Raw genomic sequence first — 17808 nt, forward strand, 5'->3', positions numbered from 1 at the left:
ATCTTGTAAAACACCGGCATCCAATTAAACCCATAATCCTATAAACTTGCCAGCAATCAAGCTCATGGTTTCAAATGAAGACGGACAGGTGCACTCAATCAATACCGTCGAGGTTACAGCCTGCATTTTGTAAGCTGTTTCTATGTTGAATCTTCTGTTGTTCTTGCTGCTGTTTCTTTTCTGCCAGCCTCCTCCCCTTGACCAATGCAGATATGGTGATGTTGACCAGGTCCCAATGGCATTTCTTCCCAAGCTGGAGTAGCCCGAAAAATCTCACACTGGGGAAGAGACAATCATGTACCTCCTTGTTTAAGTTTTAAGAGTACTTTGTATATGAGGGGTGCCACCCTCCAAACTAGAATTGTCTTTTGGGCGGCAGCTCCTTGAAGTACAGACTTCCCCTATCGGAAGTGTTCTAGGAACCCCTTGGCATCAGTGTACCACCTAACGTTGTTGGGAGAGGCTGCGTTTGGCTTCAGTGAATTTTTTTGGAGATTCTTTCAATGAGTTTGCCCATTTCATGATGGGTAATTTACAAGCACGCCTGCCCACACCACACTGAGTTTTCAGCAGTTTTTGACTAAAAATGGCATGACCCCTGTGCCCCACCCTCTCTTTTCACCCAATTTCACCCTGAGTGATTTATTTTGTTTCCCTGGATGAAAAAAGTCCTCAAAGGGAAACGTTTTGCTGATGTGGAAGAGGTGAAACAAAAAACGGCAGAAGCACTAAAAGGCATCAAAATGGGTGAGTTCAAAAATTGTTTTGAGCAGTGGAAAAAGTATCTCCCTAGGGGTATTGCATCAAATAGAAAGTACTTTGAAGGTGACTGAAGTTTAAACATGGAAGAATAAATACACAATTTTTTATAAATAAATTCTGGGTTTTTTTGGGGTCTCCCTTGCATTTTGTATAGCAGTCTTCTATTAGATGTCTGTTTCGCAAACATTTTCTCTGTCTGTGGCTTGTCTTTTCATTCTTTTAGCAGTTTATTTTGCAGAAAAGATTTATCTTTATTTAAACACAACTTATCAATTTTTTTCATTCATTAATCATCCTTTTTTTGATTTTGTATCTAAAATGTTTTTACCAAACCCAAAGTTACCTAGATCTTCTCCCATGTTATCTTCTAGGAGTGTCAAAGTTTTGCCTTTTAATTTTAGGTCTATGATAAATTTTGAGTTAATATCTGTTAAAGGGGTAAGGTCTTTCTCTAGATTGATATGTATATATACATTTTTTTGCATGAGGATGTCCAGTTGTTCCAGCACCATTTGTTGTAAAAACTATCCTTTTTCCATTGAACTGCCTTTGTTCCTTTGTCAAAGATCATTTGAGTATATATGGGTCTATTCCTGGGTTCTGTGTTCTGTTGCATTGATCCGTTTGTCTTTTTTGTTGTTGTTGTTCAATACTGAACTTTCTTAATTACTGTAGCTTTATGGTGAGCCTTGAAGTTGGGTAGTGCCAGTTTTCTGACCTTGTCCTTCTCTTGGAATATTGTGTTGGCTATTCTGCCTTTCCACATAAACTTTATAATCAGTTCATAATATCCATGAAATAACTTGCAGGGATTTTGACTGTGAGTGTGTGGAATCTATAGATCAAGTTGGGAGGAACTGACATCTTCACAAGATTGTGTTGCTATCCAGAAACATGGAATATCTCTCCATTTATCTAGATCTTCTTTGATTTTTATCATCAGTGTTGTTCCTTATAGAGAACTTGTAGATATTTTGCTAGATTTATGCCTAAGTAGTTCATTTTTGGTGCTGATATAAGTGGTATTGCATTTTAAATTTCAAATTCTAAGTTTTCAGTGCTGGTATATAAGAAAAAATTTTACTTTTGCATCTTAACCTTCTATCCTGCAACACTGCTATAAATTTGTATTAGTTATGGCCTTTTTTGATGATTCTTTGAAATTTTATTTTTATGATCAAAATCAGGAAATGTATTCTTTTTTTGAAATATTAATTTTACTAGAAAAACATCTGATAGTTCAAGTCATGTCATCAATCACCTAATTTTAAAACTATGTTGCCTAGGACATCAATTACAATGTGGATTCTAAAAATTCATTCAATAAATATTTGAGCACCTACAAGTGCCAAGCACTGGTGATAAAGGAGGATCCTTGTTCTCATGAAACTTACATACTGGCAGGATGACAATATTAAAGAAATATGTATAGTAAATTAATACATTTTTTTTGAGACAGGGTCTCACTCTATTGTCCAAGCTAAGGTACAATGGTATCATCATAGCTCACTGCAGCCCTGAACTCCTGGGGTCAAGTTATTCTTCTGCCTCAGCCTCCTGAACAGTTAGGACTACAGGTGTGCACCACCACACCTGGCTCATTTTTTATGTTTTGTAGAGATACGCATCTTACTATGTTGCCCAGGCTGGTCTCAAACTCCTTGCCTCAAGCTATTCACCTGCCCTGGCCTCCCAAAATGCTGGGATTATGGATGTGAGCCACTGTGCCCAACCCAATGAGTTTCTGATAGAGTTAAATGGTGTTTTACAAGAGCATATAGTAGGAAAGCTAACCCAGTCCAGGGAGGTCACAGAGACATCCCTAAGGAAGTGGAGTTTCAACAGAGAGAAGCGAGTGCTTAAGCTGGAGGATAAGTGTTGATGAAGAAGGGAGACTAGAGCAGTTAAGGCAGAGGGAACCTTGTAGACCTTGAGGTAGGAAGGTTCCAAGTACTGAAGAAGTTCTAGGCTGGCTGGAGCTGTTTTCCTGTGAAAAGAGGAGTCAAGGAGATGAGATTAAAGAAGTGAAGATCAAGATCTTGGCAGGCATTGGGAGCTGGCACTTCTACAAGAAACTACTGAAGAATTTTAGGTAAGGGAGTAACATGGCCAGATGTACACTTCAGGATTGCCTAATTCCAGAGGGATAGACAGACCGGACTAGGTAAGACTGGATGCAGGTACACAACCTCTAAGGCCTGTGGTAATGAAAGACAAAATAAGTAGGGAAATTCAGGCGATAGTTAAGAGGCAAAATCAACAGGACTTGAAGACCAAATATGAGGTTCCTCTAAGACAACCAGTGCAGATATCCAGTGAACTGTTAGATATACAGGTCTGGATAACCATGTTAAGAACTGTCAGTGCAAGAATCATCTACATTTGCATGGCAAAGGAAGCTATAAGAGGAGCTGAAATGACTCAGCAAGGAAAAAACAAACATCAAACCATGAGAAACACATATATTTAAGAATAAAGAGCTGGGCCATGGGCTGGTGGGGGGGAAGGGGAAACGAGGAACTATTGTTAAATGGATACCAAGTTTCAGTTTGGGATAATGAACAAGTTCTGGAGATGAATGGTGGTGATGGTTGCATAACAATGACAGGATACTTAATGTTACTAAACGGTTCTTAAAAGTGGCTAAAATGTAGTTCGGCAACTTGGAAGGCTGAGGCAGAAGGATCACCGGAGCCCAGCAGGTTGACACTGGGGTGGCTGGCTGTGAGCGTGCCACTGTACTCCAGCCTGGGCGACAGAGTGACTTCAATTCAAAAAAAAAAAAGTGGCTAAAATGATAAACTTTGTGTTATATGTATTTTACCACACTTAAAAATGAATAAAGCAATATTTTTGTGCTATTTGTATCTTTAAAAATAAGAATGTATTCATTAATTACTAATAAAAATAAAACAAATAATGAAAGTGAGGGAGGATCAGTAGAGGAAGAGGAGACTGCAAAGGTAACTAAAGAAGAATGGTCAAAGAGGTTGGTAGAAAACCTAGAATGTTGTCATGAAAGCTAAAGAGTCATTTCAAGGAGGTAAAGTTCAACTGATTAGAATGCTACAGAGTTAAGTCAGACAAGGTCAGAGAAGAACCCCCTGGTTTTTGCCACATGAAAAGCAATGGTGACCTTAGAGAGAGAGATGTGGATAATGGAAAGGGTTTGGATGAACAGAGAATGGATTTGAATATAGAGTCTAGAGTGCAGACAATAAAAAGTTTGACTATCGTGGGGAGGATATAGGATTGTGGCTGAAGGAAAAAGAGATGCTTTAAAAAAAGGTGTGTTCAAATAATAACGCTGGAAATAATAACATGGACATAATAGACAATGGGGACACGAATAAGTGGGGAAGGTGGGGAGAGGAGTTAGAGTTCAGAAATTACCTATTGAGTACAATGTTCACTATCTGGGAAAATGACCACCTGAGACCCAATCCACACCACTATACAATATGTCCATGTAACAAAAATGCACGTATACTCCCTAAGTCTAAAATAAAAATGGAAAAGAAGGAAAAAGTGTGTTAACAATGAGACATCACCTCACACCAGTCAGAATGGCTACTATTACAAAGTCAAAGAACAACAGATGTGGGCACGATTGTGGAGAAAAGGGAACACTCATTTACTGTTGGTGGTGTTGTAAACTAGTTCAACCTCTATGGAAAACAGTATGGAGATTTCTCAAAAAACTAAAAATTGAATTAAATTTTGACCCAGCAATTTACAATAGCAAAATCATAGAACCAACCTAAGTGCTCACCAACAATTGACTGGATAAAGAAATGTGGTATATATACACTATGGAATACTACACAGCTATAAAAAGAATGAAATCATCTTTTTTGCAGCAACATGGATAGAGTTGAAGATCATCATCCTAAGTGAACTGACTCAGAAACAGAGAACCAAACACTATGAGATCTCATTTATATGTGTGAGCTAAATGGTCACAAAGATGGAAATAATAGATACGGGGGACACCAATAAGGGGGGAGGTGGGGAGGGACGTTAGGGTTCATAAATTATTACATACAATGTTTACTATCTGAAGAATGGGCCACCTTAGACCCAATCCCTACCACTACATCATATGTCCATGTGACAAACATGGAAAAAAGCATGTTAAAGTATCATCAAGTATAATCAGCAAAACAATCATTTCCATGATAATACAACTACTTTATAGTAATAATCTCAATAATACCTGAAATTTGCAGGTTACAGAACTTTTCATACTGCTTGTGGGTTAGATAGGATAACTAAATTATTCTCTTCATTTTATGGGTGGTAAAACTGAGCCATGGAGATATTTCTTTAAGAAAAATTTAAAGGAATTGATGTTCATTAAGTAAGTAGTCTTATTAATTTTTTAAAGTAGAAAAGTACAATGTACTGTGTTTAAAAAAATTAATAGCAACATGTTCAAAAAGTCTAAAATTTTAAGGCTATTACATGTGTTAATTTTTGGTACATCTCCAACAAAGAACATTTGATATTCCAGTTACATCCTTAAGATGCCAAAGTCAGTCTTTTGTATTGGTGCATTGAGGGTTGCATTAATACTGAGACCTAGGACCAGTCTGGTGCCCACGGGATCAATAATCCCATCATCCCACAGTCTTGCAATGGAATAGTAAGGGTATTCTTCTTCTTGGAACCTTTTTTTCTATTTTAGAGTTGTGGGGTACAAGTGAGGATTTGCTACCTAAGAAGGCTGCATGCAGGTGAAATTTTGGCTTCTAACTGGCCCTTACACCTCCTGGTAGTGGACCAGGTACCCTTCATATTGCCACTTTCCCCCTCACTCCTACCTCCCTCCCTCCCCAGCAGTGCCCAGTGTCTGCCAATTCCACTCTTTTGCTAGTGTGACTAGTGTTCAGAGCCCACTTATAAGTGAGAACATGCATTATTCAGTTGTTTTTGTGATAGTTCACTTAGTACGATGGTCTCCAACTGCATGCAAGTTGCTGTGGAGGCCATGATTTTATTCTTCTTTATGGCTGCATAGTATTTCATCATGTATATACACATTTTCTTTATTCAGTTCACTCTTTGAAACTCTTAATAATGGGCTCTTTTAAAGTTGCTTCCTCAGCAATGGAGAACTGTTTCCTTCCCATGCTTTTTGGTCCTTTGCTATTGTGGCCAACACACCATCTGCCTGCTCTCCTCCCATTGCTAAGATATGAGTATTTGACCAGGGGTAGAGAAATCTTGGGCTACATGCTCTGCCACATATTCCATAGTTTTCAGCACCATACGAACCCATGATGATGGCGGTGATTTTAGACACTTGGGCACAGGCCACAGCACCCACCATCTTGGCACTGTCCTTGGCAATTTCTTCAGCTTTGAAGTCTCTATCAACCATAAATTCTGTAATGTTTTGAAGAAAAAGCAGAGGAATATTTCTTTGGCAGCATAATTGGATGAAATGAGCACCCCCTCCCGTTTTTTTACAGATTCAGAAAAAAGAACACCATTGTTTCCAATAATAGCTACTAGTTATCCAACTATTCAAGCAAATCTTGTAACTAATGTGTCTTCATATAAAGCTTTGAACTCCTTGAATCTTTTTCCAGTCATGATTCTAGCAATGATCTCTTGAATACCAAAGTTCCTCTTAAGGTTGGCACCCAGCAGGGTGCAGTGGCTCACACCTGTAATCCCAGCACTTTGGGAGGCCAAGGAGAGAGGATTGTCTGAGCCCAGGATTCGAGACCAGCCTGGGCAACTTGGAGAGACCTCATCTCTACAATAAATAAAAAAATTAGCTGGGTCTGGAAGTGTATGCCTATAGTTCCAGCTACTACTTGGAAGGCTGAGGTGGAAGGATCACCTAAGCCCAGCAGTTGGAGGCTGTGGTGGCCGTGAGCATGCCACTGCACTCCAGTCTGGGCAACAGAGTGAGACTCCAACTCAAAAAAGAAAAAAAATTCATCAACAGGGAATAAAGGCTCTTCTGAAGGTTCAATGGTAACATCCAATTTCTTTGGCTAATTTAAACCTTCCTAGTTAAGTGAAAGGTGTGATGATCATCTAAAGCAGAGTGGTCAGTTACTCCAGACTCAGTAATGAAGATCAGCCCCTCCAAGATCCTCAGCAGACACTTCTCCAATTACCGCTTTAACCAAGGCGGGGAACCATCTTTGACAGTGGCATCACTGGCAACAATCATGCATTCTACTGATACTCTTCCAATGCCTATAATGATTCCACATGTGGGGACCTCTTCATTGTCATATAACTGATAACCTGCAAACTGGGATAATTCCAGAAATGGAGATCCTGTGTCTATAAGACTGTCAGTTCTTTCTCTGGGCAACAGTTTTCCTCTTGATGTGTGACATGCTTGGGCTTTCTCACTCCTTCCTAGTTTACATACTGTGCTCCTTCAGAGAGTTGATTTACCAGTGAATTCATCTGCTTGTAGTTCTGCTGGTAGATGGCAGAGCTCAAGTCCAGATGGGCACCCGTTGAGGCCACCAAGTCCCTGTGATAGGTGCCCAGCCAGGAGGCAGTGACACTAGGGACCTAACTTCACTAGGGACACTAGGGACACTAGGGACCTAACTTCAGGGAGGCACACGAGGTGGATGAGACTCAGCCAGGGAGGAGAGCAACAGAACAGCCTGCACCAGCCTGAGGATGGAGCTTTCCACAGCTGATCCCCTGCTTGGGGCTACAACCTGGCCAGGAAATGTATTCCTCACTCAATTGATATGATATATTATCGATACAATACTGTAATATAACTTACAAACTATTAACATTCTACCAATTGGGCCCAAAAGGTAGCCATTTTCTTTCATATTCATTTTCTTTCCTGGCTGAGAAACAAATCCAGGTATATACACTGGATATAGATTTGTGTCTCTTTAATTTTTAATAGCCCCCCCCAGTTTTTCTTGGCTGATTTTCCCCCAAACTCTAGTATATTTTCTGTATCCTGTCCTAGAAATATTTGTCTACACTCCCAGGTATGAAGATATTTTTTGTTTTCTTCTAAAAGCTCTATGGTTTATCTTTTATAATTGTCTGTGGTCTGTCTTCAAATTTATTGTGTGTGCCCTGAGACAGGAGGCAAGGTTCATTTTCGTCCATATGTATATCCAGTAGTCTGAGCGTTATCTGCTGAAAAGACTTTCTCTTTGGTTCCTTTGTAGAAAACTCTAATTTTTTTTTGTAAGTGTGGGTCATTCTTGGGTTGTTCCATTGATCTATTTGTTGACCCTTATGCCAGTACCAAACAATCTTGATTATTGTATCTTCTTGGTAAGTGGTGGAGTCAGGTAAATACATCATCCAACAGTGTTCTTTTTCAAATTGATTGAGGAACTTCTCTTGTTTTCCTAGTTGTTTTAACCCTGGTATTAAACCTTTTTTTCTTTATGAATGAGTTGAAATTTGTCAAAAGTTTTTTGGCATCTATTGAAACGATCACAAAAGTTTTCTTCTTTATTCTGCAGTTATGATGAATTAACTTGATTTTCAAATGTTGAGCTAACCTGTAATTCTGGGATAAATCCCATTGTTCATAATCTTTATTTTTATCATTTTATTATGTATTTTTGGATTCAAGTGTTCAATAGCCACTTGATGGCTATGGTGGCCAGTGGATACCATTCTGGACAGCAAAAATATGGAATATTTTCACCATCATAAAAAGTTTCACTGGACTTCTCGACAGTGGTATATTTCTAAAACATAAAAATTGATCATATTGCCCTCTCACATGTAAAACCCTTCATAAGTTATCCATAGCTATAGGACATGCCCAGCCTCGGTATTACCTCTTGATATGTTCTCACACCCTCTTGTAAACTTATTTGGGTTGCAGAATGTTCATGGTTTCATTGTGCTTACTTTTGTGTTATTTTTTCCTGGAATACCACTTCTCCCCTCCACAACTCACTTTGATTGCATTCAAAATATTTTGATCTAGTCATTTCTGGTTGTCATTGAGTCCTTTTTTGACCTTCTCATTGGGTAAGGAGTTAGCCAAAGTCTTGTTATTAAAATATGCACACACCATTTTTGAAACAAAAGGCTTTCTGTATGAGTGTAGTTTGACAATACAGAGTACAGTTGTGCTTTAGGCATAAACATATCAAAGCTTTCAGCAAAAAAAGTTTGGATCTGAGATAGGTAATTGAAGAACAATGCCAAATTACAGAGTGTGGTTCTCCTTAGTGCAGGTGTACTTGGCTGCTTAAAGACCAAACTGTTTAAAGGCCACTGCTGTTTTCTCAATTTCTAACTTACTGAGCTTCTGTTTCACACTGAGAGTTTCAATAGTCTTTGGGGGCATTTTTTTCTTTATTTCTTGTGGGGGAGATAGCAGTTCACCGAGAGCACACAAGGGAAATTTTGAAGGATTTTCTATATAGATGATAATGTTATTTATTTATTTATTTATTTATTTATTTATTTTTGAGTTGGAGTCTCACTCTGTTGCCCAGGCTGGGGTGCAGTGGCATGCTCATGGCAACCGTAGCCTTGACCTAATTAGCTGGAACTACAAGCATGTGCCACCACGCCCAGCTGATTTTTTGATTTATTGTAGAGACAAGGTCTTGCTAAGTTGCCCAGGCTGGTCTCGAGCCCATGAGCTCAGGCCTCTCACCTTGGCCTCCCAAAGTGCTGGGATTATAGGCATGAGACACCACACCCACCCTGATAATGTCATTTATGAACAAAACAGTTTTATTTCATCCCTCCACATCTGTATACCTTTTATTTGATTTTCTTATGTTATTGCATTAACTAGGGCTTCTAGTACAATGTTAAATAGGAATGATGAGAAGGGACATCTTTGCCTTCTTCTGATCTTAGCAGGAAATTAGTTTCTCACCCTCATGACATTAGTTGTAGGTTTTTTGTAGATGTTATTATAAGTTTAATCCTTTATACTCAGATGTCCCCTCTGAGGGACATCATAAATCTAGCAAACCACTTGGATGGTCCCCTCTCAGGGGACATAAAGAGATTGCTGGTAATTATACAGCACAAATTTATGCAAGTGCAGAATTTTCAGAAATGTTTCCTTGAAACCTCGGAGTTTTCCATTCAAATTGCACACAAAAAGCAAATAAAGAGATGGAATATATATTGAGATATAAGTAAAACAATCAGCTTGCATTGCATAGAAAGAAAATGTTTGAAATGCTTTCACAGTGGTGCCAACACTTCTTTGTAACAGAAGGTAGTGATAAAGAGCATTTATATAAGAAAGGCAGCTGTGGATATACCCTTTGTCTCATATGACATAGCTTGAAAAGATAAATAAGCAAGTTACTGTCACCTTAAAAAAAGGGGATTTTCAAAGTTGAAGGAACACCACATTGAAGTATCAAGCAGCACAGATCAAATATATCTATCTGCACTAAGTTGGAAAAGTAAAATTGAAAAAAAATACTCTTTTGATAAATTTCATTTCATGATTTTATAATTTACAATTCAAAATTTTTATCCATTTATTTAGTTGGCAAAACAAAAAGAAAAAAATATGAGTTATGATATAAACAGCAGCACAGATGAGTTAGATTTAGACTGTTATACAGATAATTTAGAAAAATTTTGTTGTCCTATTTCAAACAACAGGAGCACAAATAGCAAGTAATATAACTGATTGACTATTTTACTCTGAATTTTACAAATGAATCAGTGGATAGTGTAATAAAAGAAACATCATTATGTGGATGAAAAAATAAGGAAAGAACAGTTATCACAGAAATTGATTTGGCATTAGTGGCATGACATTGACGAACAGGAATTTTAGGCTTTTATCACAGTTATCCTAAATATGGGAACAATTCAAGTACCAAATTTGCAAGAGTACTGGTCAACTTCTTTCTATAGTAAAATACTCTTCTTTTTGGAAACATTCAGTAGAGAAAGGTTTATGCAAATCTTCTGGATGGTTCATTTGAAGACACCTGCTTTGAATGATGGAACAATCAGAACTCATATTCAAAAGGCCAATGATTATTTGTTATACATCAATTAAAAATTTTTGCAATATTTGATACCAGATCAGGCAATTTGTGTTGATGAATCCATTGTTCAAATTAAAAGGCAAATATCATTTATAGCATACAATTCAAATAATCCTACCAAATGGGGTATGTGCATTTATGTGCTAGCTGATTCAAAAACAGGGTATCTTTTTTTTTCAATACTTCCCTACAATGGAAGCATAACATCCAAAAACACCATTCGACCTGATCTTCCAGTACACACCAGAATTCCATTGTATTTATATAAAAAGTTGCTGGAGAAAGTTCCCAATGCAGCAGGATACCATGTTTACTGACAGATATTACACTAGTATTGTCCTAGCAGAAGAGCTCCTAAAGATGAAATGTCATCTTACCCGTACAATTGAAGTCAATAGAAAAGGAATGCCAGCACAAATCAAAAAGTCAAAGTTTGGAATGGAAAAAACAACAACAAAAACAACAAAACAAATCAATAATGTATAGGAAAAAATAATCTTATGCTTCTTGTGTGGAAGGACAAAAGGATCATTACAATTCTCAGCACTTGGAATCATGCAGGAATGAAATACACCACAAGAACATTATGTGGTAGAAATATACCAGTTAAAAAGCCTGAAATTATTCTAAGTTATATTGCATATATGAGTGCTGTGGATTGTGCAGATGAATATGCTTCTACATAACATTTTTTAGTGAAAATCTTTAAAATGGTGAAGGAAATTATTCTTCCGGGGACTAGAAATATGTGTTATTAACTCCTATATATTGTACTGAGCATCAAAAACAAAAAAACAAAAAACAATGAATAACCTATGTCCCATTTGAAATTTGTCGAGCTTCTGATCAATGGTTTTCAGAAATCATGTGTGTGTCCTTCCACATGATTTTTGAACAAGACACTGGACAACAAATTACATATTATTAATGTGGGAGGAAGAAAATGAGGCTGTACTGTCTGCTCAAATAGAAAAACACCAAGTGGAAGATGTTAAATAAATTACTATTACACAACATGTATCAATGAACCTGCAATGCATGCCAGTGACTGTTTCACATGTTACCATGTTAGAAAAATATAAGGTATCAAATTTTGATTTTTTGTTATAAATAAGTTCTTTAATGTCCAAAATTCCATTATAAGCCAAATATCACTACAATAAAATAATTGGTTCCAACACTATATGAATATGCTAATATGAAGTGATTTGTCTTTTAATATTTTGTTAAAAAGTATGGTTGAGTTGCTGGTAGGTGATCCGCAAGATGTCTCCAAATGCAAAGAGTTAAAGAGTTTTCTCTGTTTTATTTCAGACTTCTATAACAAATGCCATAGACTGGGTGGCTTAAAAAACAGACTTTAATCTCTCACAGTTCTGAAGACTAGGAAGTCCAAGATCAAGGTGATGTCAGATTTGGTTCCTGGTGAGTTCTCACTTCTTGACTTATAGATAGCTACTTTCTCATTGTGTGCTCACATGCCCTTTCCTTAGTTTTTGCATGTGGGGAAGGGAGAGATTTAAGTTCTTTGCTGTCCCATTTAATAAGGGCACTAATCCCACTATGAGGGTTCCATCCTCATGATCTAATCTAAACCAAATTATTTGCAAAAGATTCCACCTCCAAAGACCATCACATTGGGGGTAGGAGCTTCAACATGTAAATTTGGGGTGGGACATGCACATTTAGCCCATAATACCTCTATCCCTAGTTTTATGAGAGTTTATTTTTTAAAATCATGAGTAGATGTTGGATTTTGCCAAATGCTTTTTATGCTCTATTGATGGAATCACATCATTTTACTTCTTTAGTCTTTTGTTGTGATTGATTATATTAATAGATATTTGAATGTTTACCTGGAATATTGAAGTGCATACCTGAAATGAATTTTACTGGGTTGTGGTGTATAATTCTTTTTATATATTGCTGGTTTTATTGGTTAATATATTTTTGAGAATTTTTACATCTATGTGTGTAAGGGATATTAGTCTGTAGTTTTCCTTTCTTGTAATTTTGCTGTCTGATTTTGATATAGGGCAATGCTGACCTTATAGCATTTTTTTAGGAAGTATTCCCTTGGGTTCTATTTTCTGTAAGAAATTGCACAGAATTGTTATAATTTCTTCTTTAAATGTTTGGTAGAATTCACAATTGAATTCATCTGGGTTTGGTGCTTTCTCTTTAGGAAGGCTATTAAGCATTAATCTAATTTCTTTAGTAGTTATAGGCTTAGGTAGATTATTTCTCCTTGTGTTAGTTTTGGCAAATTGTGTCATTCAAGGGATAGTTCCATTTCACCTAGGTTATCAAAATTTTAGACAAAGTTGTTCATAGATCTTCCTTTATTATCTTTGAATGTCTTGAAAAAGTAGTGATGGCCTTTATTTCTGATATTAGTAATTTGTGTCTTCTTTCTTTCTTTTTTTTAACCTGGCTAGAGATTTATGCATATTATTAATATTTTCAAATAATCAGCTTTTCATTGAGTTTCTTTAATGATTTCTTGTTCTCAATATCATTGATTTCTGCCCTAATTTTTTTCTATTTTTATATAACTCATAAAGCGGTGCTTGTATAAAAATTCACACGAAGTTGCTAGAGATCATACAGTTTCCAAAAATGTCCTGGGTTTTTGTTACATGTAGTTTTCTTTCTTTTTTTTTGAGTTGGAGTCTCACTCTGTCGCCCAGACTGGAGTGCAGTGACTGCTCCTGGCCACTGCAGCCTTGACCTGCTGGGCTCCGGGATCCTTCCGCCTCAGCCTTCCGAGTAGCCGGAATTACAGGCATGCGCTACCATGCCTGGCTGATTTTTTGACTTATTGTAGAGATGAGGTCCCCCCAAGTTGCCCAGGCGGATCTCGAACCCGCGGGCTCAGGCAATCCACTCACCTCAGCCTCCCAAAGCGCGGGATTACAGGCTGAGCCACTGAGCCCGGCTAGGCCAACGACTCTTACCACGGACACGGCCAACCCGTCCACCGCTAAGTAGATCCCATTGGTTGGTTGGTGATTGCTGCGGATGGGTCCCCCTGCTCCCAAACTTAAAAGGAAAGAAAGAACCAGCACTGAAGGGGGAGGGGCACACAGGGCCACACAGGCGCTTGTGACACTAGACACGACTTTATTCCCTGTCAGATGTGTGTTGTCATGTAGTCTCAACCAAGGCGGGGCTGAAGCAGAATTCGAACACTCGGTACATTCATGACTAGCTTCATACATTCTTCAAAACTCACTAAGGGAAAATGATTAAGACTACTACCTACTGTGACTTACTAGTTCATTTAACATCATTATGTGTCTGTGCTAAATTTTTAGTCCTTGGAATACAAGGCAAAAGAAAAAAAAAATCCAAAAAACAAACAAGTAAAAACCAAAGAATTTAGATGGGGGAAGAGAAGGTTGTTGCCAACAGATTTCATGGAACGCATTACATTTTGAAAAAAAAAAAAAAGTCTTCTGTACTTCTATTGTTTCGTGTACAAAACAGACGCAAACAAAGAACGCCCACTGGAGCCACCTGTATGGATGAAGTCAGGACACCATACAGAGAGCAGGGGACCGCAGGCCCTTCCTGACCACAGTCCAGAGGGACTAGACGGTTCCCAGAGCACATCCACTTCTCTTCACAGAAAGGGACCACGAGATGTAGGGGGAATAAGCCCTACACACAAGTATGACGAAAACCACCAAAACATTGCTTTCGAAACCAAACATGCTCTAGGTTATGAAGGGACATAGCTGAGTTCTAGATCTGTTAATTTCTCTAACATGAACAGGTAGGAGTTTTTTTTTTGTTTGTTTGTTTTTTAATTATTACTAAATGATTGTGCTTCTAAAGTTGCAGGGTCATGTTCCACCCTCTAGGAAGCAGGGCAGTTTTCACATGGCTTGGAGTCCTCTTGCTTAAATCCCAGAAACCAGAAATCATTGATTTCTGCCCTAATTTTTATTATCTCTTCTTCTGCTTACTTTGAATTTAAATTGCTCTTCTTTGTGTAGTTTCCTAAAGCTGGAGCTTAGATTATTGATTGTTGATCTTTCTTGTAATATATTCACTAAATGCTATACATTTCTTTTAAGCACTATTTTGTTACATCCCACAACTTTGATAAATTGCATTTTCATATTTTTCAAAATATTTTAACATTTCTCTTGAGAGCAATACTTTGTAACAGAGTATTTCTAATTCATCCCTCCAATCCCTTATAACATGTTGCCACTCATTATATTTATGTATAAGCTGTAATTTCTACATACATTGTTGCTAATATTATCATTTTGGGTAAACTGTTATCTGCTAAATCAATTAAGAATAAGAAAAATACAAGATTTCACTTTACCTTCATTTATTCCTTTTTTAACATGCTTCCTTTCTTTATATAGATCAGGCCTATATAATTTTTTTCTCTCTCTGAAGAATCTCCTGTAGGGCATGTCTATTGGGGACTAATGTTTTCGATTTTTATTTGTTTGAGAACATTCATTTCTCCTTTATTTTGGAAGGGTAATTTTGTACAGAATTCTATATTGGTGTTTTTTTTCTTTCAACACTTGAAATATTTCACTCCACTATCCTTACTTGTATGGTTACTGATGAGAAATCTGAATGCAATTCTTATTTCTGTTTTTCTGTAGGTAAGGTAATTAATTGCTTTATCTGGCTTCTTTAGATATTTTCTCTTTGTCTTTGACTTTCTGAAATTTGAATATAATATTCCTGGTATGGTTTTTCTGATTTTTATCCTGCTTCATGTTTTCTGAGTTTCCTAGATCTATGGCTTGGTGTATATCATTAATTTTGGAAAATTCTCGGCCATTATTGCTTCAAGTATTTGCTCTGTTTCTTTATCTCTTTCTTCTCTTTCTGGTATTCCTATTACATGAATGTTACCTCTTTTGTAATGGTCCCAGAGTTCTTGGATACTGTTCCATCTGTATCCTTGTTTTATCTCTTTGCATTCTGTTTTGTAAGTTTTAACTGACATTTCTTCAAGCTCACTGATTCTGTTTTCAGCCATCCCCAGTCTACTGAGAAATCTATGAAAGACATTATTTGTTTTTGATTTCTAGCATTTTCTTTTGATTCTTTCTTACAGTTTTCATCTCTGTGCTTACATTATCTATCTGTTCTTGCATGTTGTCCACTCTTTCCATTAGGGTACTTAGCATATTAATCAGTTATTTAAAATTTCCAGTGATTTCAAAAAATCTTTACCATATCTAAATCTAATTCTGATGCTTGCTCTATGTCTTTATACTGTATTTTTTTTCAGTCTCTCAGTATGCCTTATATTCTTTTGCTGTTGTTTAAAGACTGACATGATGTACTGTGTAAAAAAAAACTGAGGCAAATAGGTCTCTATTCTGCCTGGTAATTAGGCTGTGTTTATTGTTTGCTATAGTTAATTTTTTCTAAATGCCCTTGCTTTTGCTTCCCCTGTTGTCTTTGGATTTCCATAGAGACTTCTTAAATAAGGTTTGATATGTACAATATGTACAGTTTCTTCAATTTTAATATCCTGCTATTATATAATACAGGAGCCTTATTGACATAGTAGAAAGGTGTGGGGTGAAGAGGGAAATTGTTTCATGGTCCTATTATGAGGTTTCAGTATTTTAGTGAGCTTTTGCCCATTTTGTTACTGTCACAAGTGCTTCAAATTTTTTTTACCTCTTAGGTGAGACAGGAAGTGTAGAGGGGGGCCAGAGTTGGATATTTTCCTCTGGTCTATGACCTCACCTGTGTTTCTTTCTTTTTCCTCCCAAAGTGAGAAAAATTCTCCATGGGGTTGGAATTGGGGAAATGCCTTTCCCCAGGAGGGATAAGACTCTGGTAATTGTCTCTCTCTCTCTCTCTTTTTTTTTTTTTTGAGTTGGAGTCTCACTCTGTCGCCCAGACTGGAGTGCAGTGGCCACTCCCGGCCACCACAGCCTCGACCTCCTGGGCTCCGGCAATCCTTCCGCCTCAGCCTTCCAAGTAGCTGGAACTACAGGCATGCACTACTATGCCCGAATAATTTTTGATTTATTGTAGAGATGAGGTCTCGCCTGCCCAGGCGGGTCTCGAACCCGTGGGCTCAGGCAATTCACTCACCTCAGCCTCCCAAAGGTGCAGGATTACAGGCTGAGCCACCGAGCCTGGCTAATTGTCTCTCTTAAGAGTAGTCAATTGTTCGTGCTGCCCATCAAAAGTGGACTGGATAAAAAAAAGTGGTACATATATACGATGTAATATTATGCAGCCATAAAGAAGGACAAAATTATGGACTTTGCAGCAACTTAAATGGATTTAGAGTCTATAACACTCAGTGATCTATCACAGACCTGAGTACTACATGTTCTCACTCATAAGTGGACCCTGAACATTTATCATAATACTGTAAGAAAGGGATTGGCAGTAGTGGGACACTGCTGGGGGTGGGGTGAGAGGACAACAATAGATTTAGGTTAAGAGCATGCTATTGAGAGACCCAAGAAACCAAGAAACTTATTTGCTGTAAAAGTAGCGTTTAGTTCACTATATTTCATATATCCCCACCTCATGTTTACTATATATTTTGTGTATTCCTACCTCATGTATTTTATGAAATCTTAGTACTTTACATCCTACCTCAGACCCCATAGAATTAGGCATATGTCGGGTGCCGGGTCGTGATCAATTGTATAATGGCGTAAGCAGTGTTTGTATTTAGAACTCTTGGGTTAAGCATCGTCAGCCCCAAATTAGTAGGCTAACTTCTGCTTTTACAACGGGATGTAAATGATAAAGCGATAAGCCCCTTTCAGACATTCCTATAAGGTGGCAGCAGACTCAGAGGCGCCAGCTGCTCTCTATCACCGGTTTTTATCCCAGTGATAATTTACACGCAGTGGCTATGTAAACCTGCAGGGAACAAAGACTTTTATAAAAGAAACCGCCTTGCTATAATATGCTTGTGATATTTTATAAATTCCCAGAATTAGTATATGATTTTCTACCCCACATTCGCTGTATGTGTTTGCAGCATTCATATTTAAAACTTTATTAAGTTTGG

At 37.6% G+C, this 17808-nt stretch overlaps 1 pseudogene; it reads right to left on the bottom strand.

Moving 5' to 3' along the window:
* Positions 1 to 5275: 5275 nt before the first annotated feature.
* The window catches only part of LOC103254494, a 14099-nt pseudogene continuing 1566 nt past the window's right edge, over positions 5276 to 17808 (bottom strand).

Source organism: Carlito syrichta, unplaced genomic scaffold (assembly GCF_000164805.1).
Source record: "Carlito syrichta isolate Samal-C Ts95f unplaced genomic scaffold, Tarsius_syrichta-2.0.1 Scaffold282335, whole genome shotgun sequence".
Taxonomy (NCBI): Eukaryota; Metazoa; Chordata; class Mammalia; order Primates; family Tarsiidae; genus Carlito; species Carlito syrichta.